We start from the raw sequence: 15,801 nt of genomic DNA, 5'->3' as shown, positions 1-15,801 counted from the left end.
ATGGAAAGCAGTTCGTAAGTAAAGAATTCGCGGATATGATAAAGAATTTCGGTGTCAGACATGTTAGAACTGCAACTCACTCGCTGCAAGCTAATGCCTCCGAGCGGGCTAACCAATCTATCTTAGCAGCCGTAAGGTCGTATCTGCAGGAAGACCATACAGAATGGGACAAACATTTGTCCGAAATTGAGTTTTCCTTAAGGTCTTCCGTGCAGTCGTCGATAGGAGTTACGCCCTATTTCGCCTTATGAATGAATATGATTGGTCATGGTAGCGTATAAGTACCAGTTGGCACGCAAACTTAGAATCTTAAACGATCCCGAAACTAACGTCATTCCGAATGCTGATAGATTGGATTTGATACGGTAGAGAATTCGCGAAAATCTACATAAACCGTACGCTCGCAACGAAAAATCGTATAATACGCGGTGTCGTCCAGATAAATTCATACCCGGTCAGGAAGTCTACCGACATAACTTCCAGCAGAGCGATTTTAAAAACAATTTCAACGCCAAATTCGCCCGAAAATTTCTAAAATGCCGAATCGTCCGACCAGTCGGTAACAGTTTATATGAGATCGAAGATTTTCAGGGGAAATCCAAATCAATAGCTTCAATATCTTTGGTGGTTCTAGTCCTGACATTTCTTCCTGAATATCTACTGGTTGACAGAGTCTACTAGTCACCTAATATGTGACTGGATGGGTACCTATTTTTAAATACTTTTGGTCGAGTCTTCGTATTAATATGTCTTTTTCTAATTTGCAGCGAGTTTCTGTTTGGTATAGTTGTTGATGTATCCTGAGTAGTATTGAGATCTGTACATACCGTTCATTTATATCGTAGTCCAGTGAGATCCATAGCTTCTTTGGAATGAATAATTATTTCTTTGGATCGACTTAAGGCCAACGTTTCTTAGCTGATTACATGTGTAACCGGTCATTACCCTATTAGAAGGTGCAACCCCATCAAAGCCTTCTGGTACCGTGCCATTCAAGGCGTAAGGGTTATTAGTCACCAAGGGCAATGACGCAATTCTGAGTCCGATCTTACAGCGAATCGATACCAAAGAAAACAATTGGGACAATACATATTGGAAGACCAACATGTAGTTGTTCATTACGTAAGCAGATTGTCACTGGCTGAGATATAAATGATTGATAGTACAGAATCTTCAGTTTTGTCCTGGATATCATCAGTAACTATACTAAACACAATTCATTTGAATTCAGTAATAATAACAAGTAGTTTAGGGCCTGGTTTCATAGTTTTTCTAACCTTTATTTTGTTATTACTACCGAATTCTGCACTAATTAAAAATATATCTTCTAATCTAATCTACGATTCTAAATATTCACTCACCCGGATTATCTGCTTCATCATCTGCTCTCAATTTAGCCTCTCTATTGTTGTTGTTGTTACCTGAAGGAAAGTTCGGAAGACTTTAGTTAAGATTCAAATAATTTTTAAATTTAAATTTTCGATATTATTTTATAATACTTACCAATTCCACTGAATTCTTTTGAGTTGGCATCATAGGGTTCGTCCTTCACGAGGCACTTGAATTCCCACAGAACCTGTATGAAACAAAATATTATTGATATATACCTTTTTAGTTGAGAAAAGAAAAATTCCAAAAGAAATAATAATGAATTTGTCGGAGAACATTTCTCTTGTATAATGCATCTTTAGGGCTTTTTCAAATCTCAACAGCACTTATACTAGTAAATTAATTTTGTTTTTATATTACTGTCTGGAAATGTCAAGGGGTATTTCTCGCCATAGATCAAAGGATTTATCCTGAAATCTTTGGTGAATCTAGTCCTTGTATTTCCCACCTAGCTCTTTAACACAAGACTTACCTGAGTCTTCATTGAAGTCCAGTTCTAGTTTCTCCATAATGAATTAATAATCTGGAAAGAGAGAAAATATATAAGGAAAAGCATTAGAAATAGGAAATAATATTCAGAGAAAATGAAAATTCAAAATTTTATAAAAATTATAAAAAAAATTATAGAAAAAGGATAAAAAAACTATAAGTTACAAAAAAATCTGAATTAATTATTTGTGAATTTTTTTTATTTTTCACTTTTATTTTAAGACTTTTAGTTTTCATTAGCTTTTTAGTTCATAGCACTTTTAGTGAACACCATTCGTTTTACTAATTATTCGCCATAGTTTTATCTTTTTACATTTTTCCACTTTATCATTTTCACATCATTTCTAATTAATCACTCGTTTTTAGAATTTTAGTTCATTTCAGTAATTTTCTTAGATTTTCGATTTCCACTGTCACACAAGTGTCGCACACCACTGTAAAAAATTTTAGATTTTAATTAATTACCATAGCCCAGTTCAATAGTTTTATTTCTTTGTTTTGTTTCAAAAACTCACACTTTTATCCGCCACTGTATTTTCCAAAAAAAATTTTTTTGTTTTACACCAGTTTATTTTACCATCACTTTAGTTTTCAGTTTCACTTTCATTTTTATTCACTTTTATTTTTTTTAAACACCGCACACTTTTAATCGTCACTGTAAATTCCGTTTTAGTTTTTATTTTATTTTTTTATTCACCGTCAACAATTCATTCGCATAACAGTTTAATTTTATTTTCACTTTTATTGTTTTATTTCATTTCACTTTTGTCGCACACTGTAGATTCCATTTTTATTCACAGACACAATTTTGTTTCACACAATAGTTCTAATTAATTTTTCCTTAATTTTTCACTTTAATTTTGTTTTACACTTCACTTTTGTCCCGCACTGTAATTTCTGGAAAAATAACTTTTAGTTTGTTAATTTTTACCGGCACTAATATTTTTCGCGTTTTATTAATTTTTTATTTTAATTGTCCGTCCGCGCACTTTTTGTACTCACTGTATTTTCCAAATTTTATTTTTTTTCACTTAGGACAATTTTATTTATTTTTTTTTTACACACACTTTTCACACTCACTGTAGTTTCAAAAAAACCCTAATAGCACTTTTACTTAAAAAACACTTTATTTTAAATTTTACACTTAAAATTCATTGTCACTTACCTTGCACATGTCCAACTCCAGAAATTACATCAGCACCTACCCAATAGCTAACGGTAGCCACATTCCGGAAAGAAACAAACAAAAAATGCATTAAGAATTTTTGTTTTTACGTTTTTGCATTCTCTCTCCTCCCTTTCCATTTTATTCCAAACAGCTGTGTAGTAAAATCAGAGTACGTCGCCGCACGACCAGTCTTAACGGCGGTACAGAGTCGCACTTTTGGTTATGAATGGATAAAGGGTTGCCATATTACAAATTATTTTGTTGGGAATAAAGAAAATGCCCAAAATCCCAGAAAATTTTTAAAATTAGGGACATTCATAAATTCAGGGACAAATTTTTCCACCCCATTCTGTAATCCATTTATGGTTACGGTTTGTCGGGTGCACCCTGTAGTTAGGTGAGTGGAGGTAGAAAATAAGAAGAAGATTAGTGAGAAGTTGGCAACGCGTCATTTGACGTTAAAAAAATGAAGGAAATAAACAAAAACAAAGATTAGGAAAAGAAAGTTGATATTAGATTCAAACGGTTGAATATATAAAAAAGGCAGGAAGCCATAATGCTATCCGAGGTTTCTCGGACCCTAAAACGGAAAATGTCAGTCCTTTTTCTCGACGGCGATCACCGAACAAGCAAGTGGCCAGCGTAAAGTAAAACTCAAAAACAAAAATTTCAAGGAAAGTTTTATTTGTTTGAATATATTAAATACAAATTCACCAGTAACTTCGCTCCACCACTCCTGGGGTGCGCAGGTACAACAAGGTTTCAACCAGTAAGGTTTTGACCCTGAACGACAAGACGGACGGACTGTACGTTTTAAATAATTAAAAAAAAGAATAAATAAAAAGAAAATAGGGCATATATATAATAAAAAATAGATATTGAAAATAACATTACCTTTTATTTTAAATAAAGTTTTCATTCATGTTTTTCAATTTATTAAAATTTTGTCGACATTTTAATTATTATTTCTTCTTTTTGTTTTTCTCTTTTTTCTTGAACAGCGTCGTATTTTTTAGTATTATTCAGGAAAAAACAGATATACATCACTAAATACTATTAGATTTTGAGTAATTGCAAAAAATCCTCAGCAATGTTTGGTTAGATGTTTTTGTGAAATATCAAAACTTTAAAAATAAAAAATTCTTTAAGTAACATTTTTTTAGAAATTGTTTGTGAAATCTTTGATATTCACAAACATACATACAACTCATAGTGAAATCAATGAAAGTCATCTTTTTATCAAAGATTTCAAAGAAAATATTATGGTTCAGCAAGTAGCATTTTAAAATGTAAAATTAGCAAATGGCTCTACATTTGTAATTATAATACAGTGAAATCGTTTTTGAGGTAAATTACAAAAATATGTCTGAAAAGTCCGTAATAAAATTAAAAAAAATAATCTTAATCAAAGAATTTCTAAAAATTTAAATTAAAATATGTTCAACCAATTATTTAAGTTCTTATTGAAATTTTTGGTTTTTCAAATCTTGTTTTATGGAAAAAATCGATGTCCTAGAATTTATAATGTATAGTTAATTAAACGATACTGTAATATGTATTGATATTAGGGTTTTGTTTAGTACACTGCAAAAACTTGGCAATAATTTTTATGTTATCATGTTAGCCAACACTGATTGTACATTTGTTATACAACGACTTACAAATTTTGTCTTGCAATATTTTCGGTAATGCTTTTCCTCACAACGTTGCAAAAGTAAAATTGTAAGTTCAGACGATTGTTACACATTTTCTAAACATTTTACTTACAACGTTGTAAGATCTGACAATCGTGTATCACGGCTTTAAGTTATGATTTCCCTCTTCTATCATCAAACTAGACTGATTTGTTATTTTTTATTGTTTTATTTTTAGTATGTAATTTTAATTCTTACAAACATGTGCATTTGCAAATATGTATGTGACAGACTGAACCGAAAAAATTTAATTAATGTCCAACCGAACGTTCGGGTACGGGGTTCGGTAAAAAGTGAGCTTCGGACAATTTTCGATGTTCGCGAAATTTTGACCGAACCCCGAACTTTTTATAAAATGTTTTTTTTTATCATATATTACCTCATCAAAAAGTTTTATAAATGCTGTTTACAGAAGTTATCATATATCCTGTCTGTACAATAAATTTCCGATATATATAGGTACAAAACGCCATTTTAACTGTTCGTTTTTTTGCTGATTTGAAAAACTGTTAACCAGAAAGTGATTAAAAAGCTAAGAAAAGAGAAATATATAATTTGAATGATTTAATTTCGATTATAAATATTTGATCTCATTTATAACATCGAAATTTTCTAGATCCTATTCTCAAACGATCTAGATTGGTATTCAAAATGGACAAATCAAATTTCATATAAATCTGCAAAATGAAATTTTCGAATTGTGTTAAGTATTGTAAATATATATGTAATCTTTATAATATTATTTATTTTTTGGAAACTATAACTTTACTGATTCGATAAATTTCATTTTGATTTCGATACATATTTAAAGCAATATTATGATAAATACAAAAATATCATGTTGAAATATTTTGATCATAATATGATATTTTAAAATTGTTACAATAACGATAATATCACAGTGCAACACGAAAAAAAAATAACCATATACGGACACCACTATATGATAAAAAACCAATAATAAGAAGACCCGTGTCTATAATAATGTCTATAATAATTTTAAAAAATTATAGAATATTTCTGGTCCACAAAATAATTATACCCTACACCACTTTAGTGGGTAGGGTATATTGGGTTTGTGCTGATGTTTGTAACATATAATATTATTAAAGTATACCAATCGGCTTAGAATAATTTTCTGAGTCGATTAAGCTATATCCGTCCGTCCGTCTGGCTGGCTGTCCATGTAAACCTTGTGCGCAAGGTACAGGTCGAAATTTTCAAGATAATTGGATGAAATTTGGCACACACGCTTCTTGGCCCAAGGACGAAGCCTATTGAAAATGGTTAAAATCGGTCCATTATTTCGACTAGCCCCCATACAACCGTACCCCCCAAATAGGGCCTTCTGGCTTATAATTAACTTAAATGATCTATTATGTTAACAAAAGTCGACAAAACTTAGTTTTATAGATCTTTAAATGACACTACCGATTTTTGTAATGATCGGGCTTCATTTGGCCCTATCCCCCTTCAGAAAATGACTTAAAGGTCAAAATTCACTTACAAACACTAATAACACTTTTAAATTCTACATAAATAATATTGAAGAAGACTTAACTCCCCCTACCAACATTTTTAAGGATAGGGCCATATTTTGCCCTACTCCCCTTTGGGCCCTCTTAAAAAAATCTCTTTTTTTGCCAAAAAAAAAGTAAAAATATTCCGAAATAAAGTTAAAAAACAAACCAAATGCTTTATTTTTTTTAATAATCCCCATTTTTAGCATACATACTGACTGGTGTAGGGTATCATATGATCGGCTACGCCCGACTATACATTCATACTTGTTTTTGATGGGTTTGAGAGGCATTTTGTTTTTGCTTTTTATCGAAATGGGTGTCAAAATTGTAGTAATTTTTTGCTCATATAGAAAAATATTTGGCATTTGGTTTAGTCTATTTCAGAATTTTATGAAATTTGTATGCCCCTTATAATACAATAAATGTCATTTTGTGGATATACACACCCAATTCCAAAAGTTTGAAAAAAAAAGGTTGAATATATTGCACTGAGATCAAGGTTTTCCATCACAGGTAGGGAACTGAGGACCTTTTCCAAAAAATGTTTTTTATTTTTCCCGTATTTAGTTTATTGAAACCCATCGTTATAGAGGTATTCCTCCTAAAAAGTGGCCCACGGGACACCCTAATGTTGAAGAAGAACAAACCAAAGGTACCGAACGAATTTTTTAGTTCGGTCGGACTCTAATAATAATAATACATATGTATATTATGGTTGCCCCGTTTGTATGGAGGGAAAATAAGGTGTCTATGTTCCAGACTAAAATTAAAGTTTTATTGATTTATTAGCTTTTCTCTAAATGTTAGTCCTGGGATCAAAAGATAAAAAGGTCCTTTTTTGAGGTTTTTATTTTTTATATTTCTTCCAAAGGAAAGATATAAAATGATGTAGCAATAAGATTTGGAGGAAATTTTCTCGCAACTTCTCTTAATAAATGTAAATCTCGGTCAAATGAAACAGACCAGTCTTTGAGAATTTTATACACGACTTACTTTCAACAGTAAAGAAGCCTGAATGGCCGGCATCTGAATTGCTGCTTTACTTATTAGGAACGATATGGTAACCCCGTTTGTATGGAGGAAAAATAAGGTGTCGATGTTCCAGATTAACATTAAAGTTTAATTGATTACAAGATAGCTTTTCTCAAAATGTTATCAATATTTGCGAGCTGGATCAAAGGACAAAAGGTCATTTTTTGATGTTTTTATTATTTTTTTATATTTCTTCCAAAGGAAAAGAAATGGTCCTTGAGAGACGCTTTCAATGGCATATCAGAAATTTTTGTGTAACAGTAATCGAAATTTCCTAATTTTTCGTAAAATTTACAGATTTTTTACATTTTAACATAGATTAATTTGATATAATTCGTTAAAATTAATACCAAATAATAATAAATAAAATCTACTGAAACGTTTTTTTCCGTTTTCCAAAATTCAATCTAGATTCACGATCGGCAACTGCTATAACAGTATATTTTGGCCGTTACTAAATTTACACAGACTACTCACACGCATAAAAACACAATTCAGTCTCTTTTTAGATTTTGCAAAACAAGGCAAATATTATATATTTAATTAAAAATATAGTTAAAAAGCTCAAATTTGTGTTTTATATTTTAATAATTAAAATAAATATGTGCAAAACAAGGCATTTGCCACTATTAAACATAAAATTATTAGTTTTGTGTTACATTAATATTATTTCTAAATTTCAGTTTCCATACATGAATTTTAGTGGAGATGATAGCACAATGATTTCTTATTTCTTTTTTTCGCTCTTTCATTTATAAAAGTGTGAAATGTAGTATATGTCTGCCGATCCTTGATCTAGATAAAATTTTATTTAAATTTATCGAAAACTGTGAACATTACGAAATAAACAATAACATAGAAACTGTAATTTACTAATCAAACCTAACAAATAAGTAGATTTTTGGTATAAATTGTGTTAATATTTGAGTTAAACTGGAAAATTTGATTAATAATAGAATGAAACCATTAAGTGTTATATATCATTGTAAAGCTATGCTAATGTACATTTTATATACGTCAGATAAATATAGCTAGCAGGGACCTGGCACAAAATAGAGTCTAAAATATTAAAAAGTCTGCTGTCTCTAAAACATTAAAATAAAATACGAAAAACAGAAAGAAAACATTTCGGTAAATTGTATGAAGTTTATAATGTAACAATTTCAATTAATTACATTATATAATTTTCGACTTTTGTAATAATTTTTGAGTTATTATGTCATTCGTCTCCCAAAGACTTTTGATATGATACTTAATTTGCATATAGTTTACTAGCCAAAAATGTGAAAAAAATTTAAAACCTTAAAAAGGACGTTTTTATCCTTTGCTCACCACATATTAACGTCAGAACAAAAATTTCAATTAATTACATTATATAATTCTATGTATTTAGAAATTGGAAAAACTTAATCATTTTCCGAAAAAATTTCGACTTTTGTAATAATTTTTGAGTTGTTATGTCATTCGTCTCCCAAAGACTTTTGATATGATAATTAATTTGCGAAAAAAATGTAAAACCTTAAAAAGGACAAACAACAAAAATTTTGAGAAATGGTATTTTAGTATGAACTAAATTTTCATTTTCGGTGGGAACATCAGCAACTTCAATTTTGCGCTTTTTAACATTCTTTGCTCTTAAAAATTAAGTTAAGGAAGTGATCGGGGAAAACTAAAAATATATTCGTACTCTAAGACAACAACAAAACGGAATTGGTATATAGAACCCCTGCATTTTTTGGTGTATTACTGTGAAATTATTTACACAAAACCAAGTATTTTTTTGTCCAGCTGTTTTTGTTTAGTTCAGCTTTTTATAACCCAATGTCCAGCTTTCTGCGAATCGGAATCTGGCAACCCTAATTGATATATTTAAAAAAAAAAAAAAAACATTATAAAATCTATAATTAATAATAAAAAATAATTAAATAATTTTATTGACTTTCAAGGGAAAGACATTTTCGTATCAAATATTTCAAAAAAAATTTATCGATCAGCAAGTAGCAGTTTAAAATGTAAAATTAAAAAAAAATAAACATTAAAAAAACTCTATAATAAGTTAACAATTAAGTAATTTGTTGATAAAATTACAAATGGCTCTACATTTGCAATTATAATACAGTGGATTTGTGAAATCGTTTTTAAGGCAAATTACAAAAATATGTCTTGTTGTAATTTATATAACGATTTTGTAAAATTAATTTCAGTCCATTATTCTGAAGTCTTTCTGAAAAGTCCGTAATGAAATTGAAAAAAATCTAAATCAAAGATTTTCTAAAAATTCAAATCAATATAACGAATTACTTAAGTTGTTATTGATTTTTTTTAATCTTGTTTTATGGAAAAAATCGATTTTTTAGAAATTATAATGTATAGTTAATTAAACGATACTGTACTATTTATTGATATATTTCTAAGAAATAAAATTATGAAATCTATAATTTTAAAATAATAAAATAATTTTATTATTTTCTCAAATTACTACATATAAAATAAAATATTTTTTGAAATTCATTGATTTCACTATCAGTTATGTTTATGATATCTTTGATTTGAAGTAGACACATACATAATGTAGTGTAAAAAGTAACAAAACTCTAGAATAAGTCAAACAAATAACTAATGATATTAAAAAAAATAAAAAGTTATTTTTTATGTACCGAGGTGATTTTGTTATTAATTAATAGAATTAAATGCTGAATAATATAATATTTCTTTTGTTAATATAGGGAGTAGGATGCAATTTTTTGTATTGGAAATTATTTAAAAAAATGTTTTCGATCCTATCCCTAGAAGATAATTTGTTTGTATTTAGAACTAAACTAAGCATAAATGTAAGCATTTTAAAAGCTTATATTTCATGTAATTAAATGTACTTTATTCCAGTATAGACACAATTTTATATTTTGGGGAAGGATCCGAGATATCAAAAATCGGGCATAGAATGTTACGTCTAAAATCATCTTAGGATGAAATTTAGCTACATCCAAGCCATAAATATTGATATAACATATAATATATAACAAGTAAGAGTGCAATATTCGGCTGTACCGAATCTAATATACCCTTCACCATAGTGTATTTTAAAAATCTTTTATTAATTTTAAATTTTTTCCCGACTACATTATTATTACATCAAAAGCTAAATAAAAAGAACAACAACAACGCTAAACGAAATAAAACACAAAATACACAAGGCATCTAAACCAACAGACATCTAAACATACATAACGAAAAACAAAAATAACAACGTAATGACGCCAACAGCATCCAAACACACAAAAAAATACACACACTTGTATATCTTTTTCTAATATACAGTGTTGTTGTTGCTAAACAAATTTCCAATTGGAACAATTGGGAATTCGTTGTTTTGTTTGGATAACTCAAACAAAATGGTAAATTTGTTACAAGAAATGTAACAAATGAAATAGAATTATTTCGACTTGCACCGCCGCTGAATAAGTGGCCGATGCGGCTTAGTCGAGGTCGATCAAGTCGTTGCCAAATCGATCCTCGACATCACGCCCCTCTTGCACTGGTGCAATGTTTAATGCCCCCGATAACTGACCCACAGCTGCAACAATCTGTTGTACCAATTCCTGGGCATTTTGGGACGACGACGTTTACCAGCTGACGGCGACGGGAAGGTTGTAGCCGACGACGTTGCGGTTCTTGTTGACGTTGTTGTGGTTGTTGTTGACGTCGTTGTGCTTGTTGTTGGAGACGTTGTTATTGTTGTTGGAGACGTTGTCGTTGTTGTTGACGATGTCGTTGGGACCGCTCAAGATGCAACATGGTGTGATGCAAATCTCCACACTCCTGGCAGGCCTCCATTGAAGTACATCCTCTGACTAGATGCGTGCGGGCGAAGCAATTGGAACAATAGCGATGGACCCGAACGACATATTGTCTTTGTTTTACCGTCATCTTCTTAAACTGCTTGCAGTAGCGAAGAGGGTGGTAGCGGAAACAGACTAGGCACATTTCAGACTCTGGGAACTGATCCATCTGCAAAGGGAAAAGAAGAACAAAACAATGCAGCAGTAATGGGTTCGCTAACACAAATTTGAACAGAACATATAGGACATACAGAACATACAATCCTAGTCAATCCACTGACTTATCACAAATCGGAAGCATGCAAAGTTTGACTATTGGTCTGGTAACGGTTCCAGACGCTGTTCGGACGTCAGCTACACGAACGCGTTTATCTTTTCCAGTATGGACTAACTCAATTCGTCTCATTTTCCACTCATTTAAAGGTAGGAGCTCATCCTTTATGACTACAAAGTCATCTTTCTGCAAATCCCGCTGTGGGTTTTTCCACTTGTAACGCTTGTGAAGTTCATGAAGACGATGACTAAGACGATGATGAAAGGCCTTGAGCCGCTCCCATCGGTTTATTATCGATAAATTCTCTGAAGGCAGTTCAGGGGCGAACATCAATGGAGCTCCTCTTAAAAAGTGACCAGGAGTTAGGGCTTGTAAATCTTCAGGATCCTCGGACATTGGGGAAATAGGTCTGGAGTTTAGAACACTTTCAATTCGGGTTAATAGAGTCGAAAACTCTTCAGAGTTAAACTTTTGGTTGCCAGCTATTTTCTGAAAGTGAATCTTAAAACTTTTTACACCAGCCTCCCAAAGACCTCCCATATGTGGAGCACTAGGAGGAATGAACTTGCACTCAAACCCATGGACTGCATATTTTTTACTTATATCTTCAGCTGATTTTCGTAAAAATGAGAGAGATTCCTTTCGCAACGATCTACTGGCGCCGAGAAAATTTGTGCCATTATCGGACATAAGGCTTATAGGCAACCCCCTTCTACCCGTAAACCGTACGAAAGCTGCAAAAAACGCGTCGGAGGATAAGCTAGAGTACGCTTCCAGATGTGTAGCTTTTGTTGAAAAGCAAACAAATATACAAGCGTATCCTTTCATATAAGGAGAGTTTCGCAAGTTACCTGATTTTATCTGAAAAGGTCCCGCAAAATCAACAACCGCATAAGTGAATGGTAAAAAAAGGAGCATCTTTCCGGGGACGCACACTAAACAATGGTGAACACATTTTTTAACAGTTCTTTTAAGTCCTGGTATATAGAATTGACTTTGAATTGCATTCATCATTAGGGAAATGTCAGCATGCAACAGAGTTTTATGAGTAAAGTCAAGAAACATATTACAGAAGTTAGACGAGTTTGCAATAATGAAAGGGTATCTTTCATCATAGGTTAGGCATGAATTGGCTAATCTAGCGTTAACTCTTATAGTTCCATTCGAATCCAGAAATGGGTTCAAAGTGAGAATATAACTTTTCTTTGAAATTAGTTTCGCATCAGAGAGCGGACTATACTCCTGGGGATCATAAACTCGTTGAGTTAGTTTGATCAGCATAACTTTTGATTCTTTAAGCTCCGTAAGGCTAAGAGTCGAACTAGAATGCTGAACCTTTAAACCTTTCTTCCTGATAGCGTTAATAAACCTGAGCACGTAAGCTGTAACAGCAAGAGCTCGAGGATATGAGGAGAATCTATCGATTAGACTGTTGTCAGCCGGTGTTGAAAAATACCTTTTTTCGGAAGAGCGTCAGGTAGAGAACTATATTTAGGCCAATTTGCTTGGGAATCCAAGAGCCACATTGGTCCATACCACCACAATGGGTTGTTAACAAGATCTTGTGGTTTACAACCGTGAGTGCCAAGATCAGCTGGGTTGTGATCCGTTGGAACGTGATTCCAACTGACATTACCAACATTTTCTATATTCTGAGTTGTTCTGTTAGCTACATACGTTTTCCAGACTGATGGAGGTTTTTGTAGCCAAGCTAAAACAATGGTTGAGTCTGACCACAAGTAAAGCTTTGGGCTGCAGAATGGAAGGTTCGTAAGTACTTGCTTTACGAGTCTGGAAAGCAGAAGAGCTCCGCACAACTCAAGTCGATGTAAACTTATCCGTTGCAAGGGGGCAACTTTACTTTTAGCAGAAAGCAGATGTGAATACCGAATACCAGAGTTCTCAGATACCACATATAGTGTACCGCAATAAACCTGCTCAGAAGCGTCACAAAATCCATGTATTTGGATATTATATTGAGGATGGTAGTGGATCCATCTTGGAATTTCAATGGATTCGATAGTAGGGAAACTATGAACAAATATTTTCCATTTATCAAGAAATTGTGGTTTGACCTCGTCATCCCAACCGACCCCGTCTTGACATAATTCTTGTAAAAGAATCTTGGCTTGAATAATAATATGCATAAGCCATCCTGCGGGATCGAAAAGTTTAGCAACAGCAGAGAGAATCTGCCTTTTTGTTGCCGATGATGTCGAATTTAATTGTTCTACTTTATAAGTGAAGGAATCACTTATAGCATTCCAACGAATTCCCAATGTTTTTGTTGAACTTGAATCATAGAGTTTAAAAAATTCTGTGTACAATAAATCATCAGATGATATCTGAGACAACAAATCTGGATGATTTGCCGTTATCTTTTTTAATGGGAACCCTGCTGATTTAAAAGTATCAATCAGCTGTTTTTGAGCTTCCATTGTCAACATATGTCTCTTTTCTCAAAATTCTTGCAGATAAAGGACTATCTTTTTCAGAATCTGATGCTAATTGTAGAAGGGTCCTAATTGCCAAATAAGGTACACATGCTATACCGAAAGTTACCGTTGTCAACTCAAAATCTTCAATTGGACTTGAAATATTTTTTCGAAACAAAATTTTTTGATACGAACGATCAGATTCATGAACTAATATTTGACGATACATTTTCTCAATGTCTCCATTAAATACATGCTTATATAAACGCCAATTTAGAATGATTGTCATTAAATCTGCCTGTAAGGTTGGTCCGAAGTGGAGAACGTCATTTAATGACCTTGAACTTTTTGTCTTTCGTGATCCGTTGAAAACGATACGAACTTTTGTTGATGCACTTTCAGGTCTAAAAACCGCATGATGTGGCAAATAATATGAAAAGAACTTTCCATTATGACAAATTTCTTGAGGAATTTCCTCTATTTCCCAGAACTTTCTTAATATTGAGCTAATACTTTCATTTTCGCTTTGTAAGTTGTCTATGGCCGTAAGTGAAATTGTGTGCAATTTCATTGGACCGTAAATGTACCAGCCATAAATAGAATTCTGAGCAATTAAATTACCAAAAACGTTTTTCCTTAGTCCATCAAGTATGATGTGAGGAATTATGTCACTTCTTAGTAGCATGTCTATTTGAGCAGATACTAAGAAATTGGGATCAGCTAAGCATAAGTCTCTGATGTCGGAGAGATCAGAAATTTCTATTGAACAGCTAGTCATGAAATTTGTCAAATTGGAAACAATTATGACTTTTGTTGTTAACTTGAATTCATGCCTTTGATTGTATAAAGTAAAAGAACTTACTTTATTAGCATTAGCTACTACTGTACCACCCAATCCGCAGATTTCGAAATTTGCGTTTTCCGAAATCAGGTTTATCGTTTTTGAAATTCTACTAGTCAGGAACGATCTTTTTGAACCAGAATCTATCAGTGCTCTGACTGTAAATGGCTCACCACAGTGTAAAATTTGAACAAGCGCTGTGGGAAGTAAGGTATCATCCTGAATAACGGTTAAGTGGGTCTAAGTGTTAGTTGCTTGTGTAGTTGATTTGTAACAACATGGATTTCCTGAGAGCTCAGTACTTTCTTCTGCGTCTTCATTCTCTATATCTATCGGATCCGCATGTGATATTTATTACCACATTGATCACATCTGTTTACACTTGTACACTCAGAAACTCTATGAACTGGGGATAAACAATTAATGCACTTTTGATTTTGTGCGACAAAATCGTTTCGTTGTTGTTTAGAGAAGTTTGAAAATTTTTGACAAAATCTTAAGTAATGATTTTTGTCGCATAACTTACAATTAGGCACCCGAAGGGCTTTGTTATTTTTCTGCCTATTGGAATTATTAGAATTATAATTCGATTGATTTCATTCATTAAGTATTCCTACTACTCTGTGCTTTTTTATTAGAAATTGCTCCATTTGAGACCATGGTGGCAATATCGAATTCGTGCTCACGAAAAACTTTCATTGGTCAATGGATATTTATTTACAATAGAACTTGCTTCACGTTTTGCCTTTCTTCTTAAGTACAATGACTTTTGTACGTCAGGCATTCTTATTTTACTGATGTAAACAGCACTGAACATGTCTCTAAATGAAGGCTACTCTTCATTAGTGGATTTAGCATTCGCTTTATAATCTGGGCTGACGATTCCGTCATCAGACATATATACGCCTTCGTAAGCACGGCGTAGCCACTGCCAATCCTCTTCTAGTGTTTGCAGTTTTGCTTCTAAAAGAGATTCAGTCAAATCATCACAACCTAGATTTGAGAATTTATTGCAAACACCCATTAAATTTTCTGATTCGTGAATGAATCTACTACATATTTAAGAACCCATTGTACTTATTTTATTTCACAATAAACAAAGGAATGTGACTTTTTA

Source organism: Lucilia cuprina, chromosome 6 (assembly GCF_022045245.1).
Source record: "Lucilia cuprina isolate Lc7/37 chromosome 6, ASM2204524v1, whole genome shotgun sequence".
Taxonomy (NCBI): Eukaryota; Metazoa; Arthropoda; class Insecta; order Diptera; family Calliphoridae; genus Lucilia; species Lucilia cuprina.
This window is presented reverse-complemented; position numbering follows the sequence as displayed.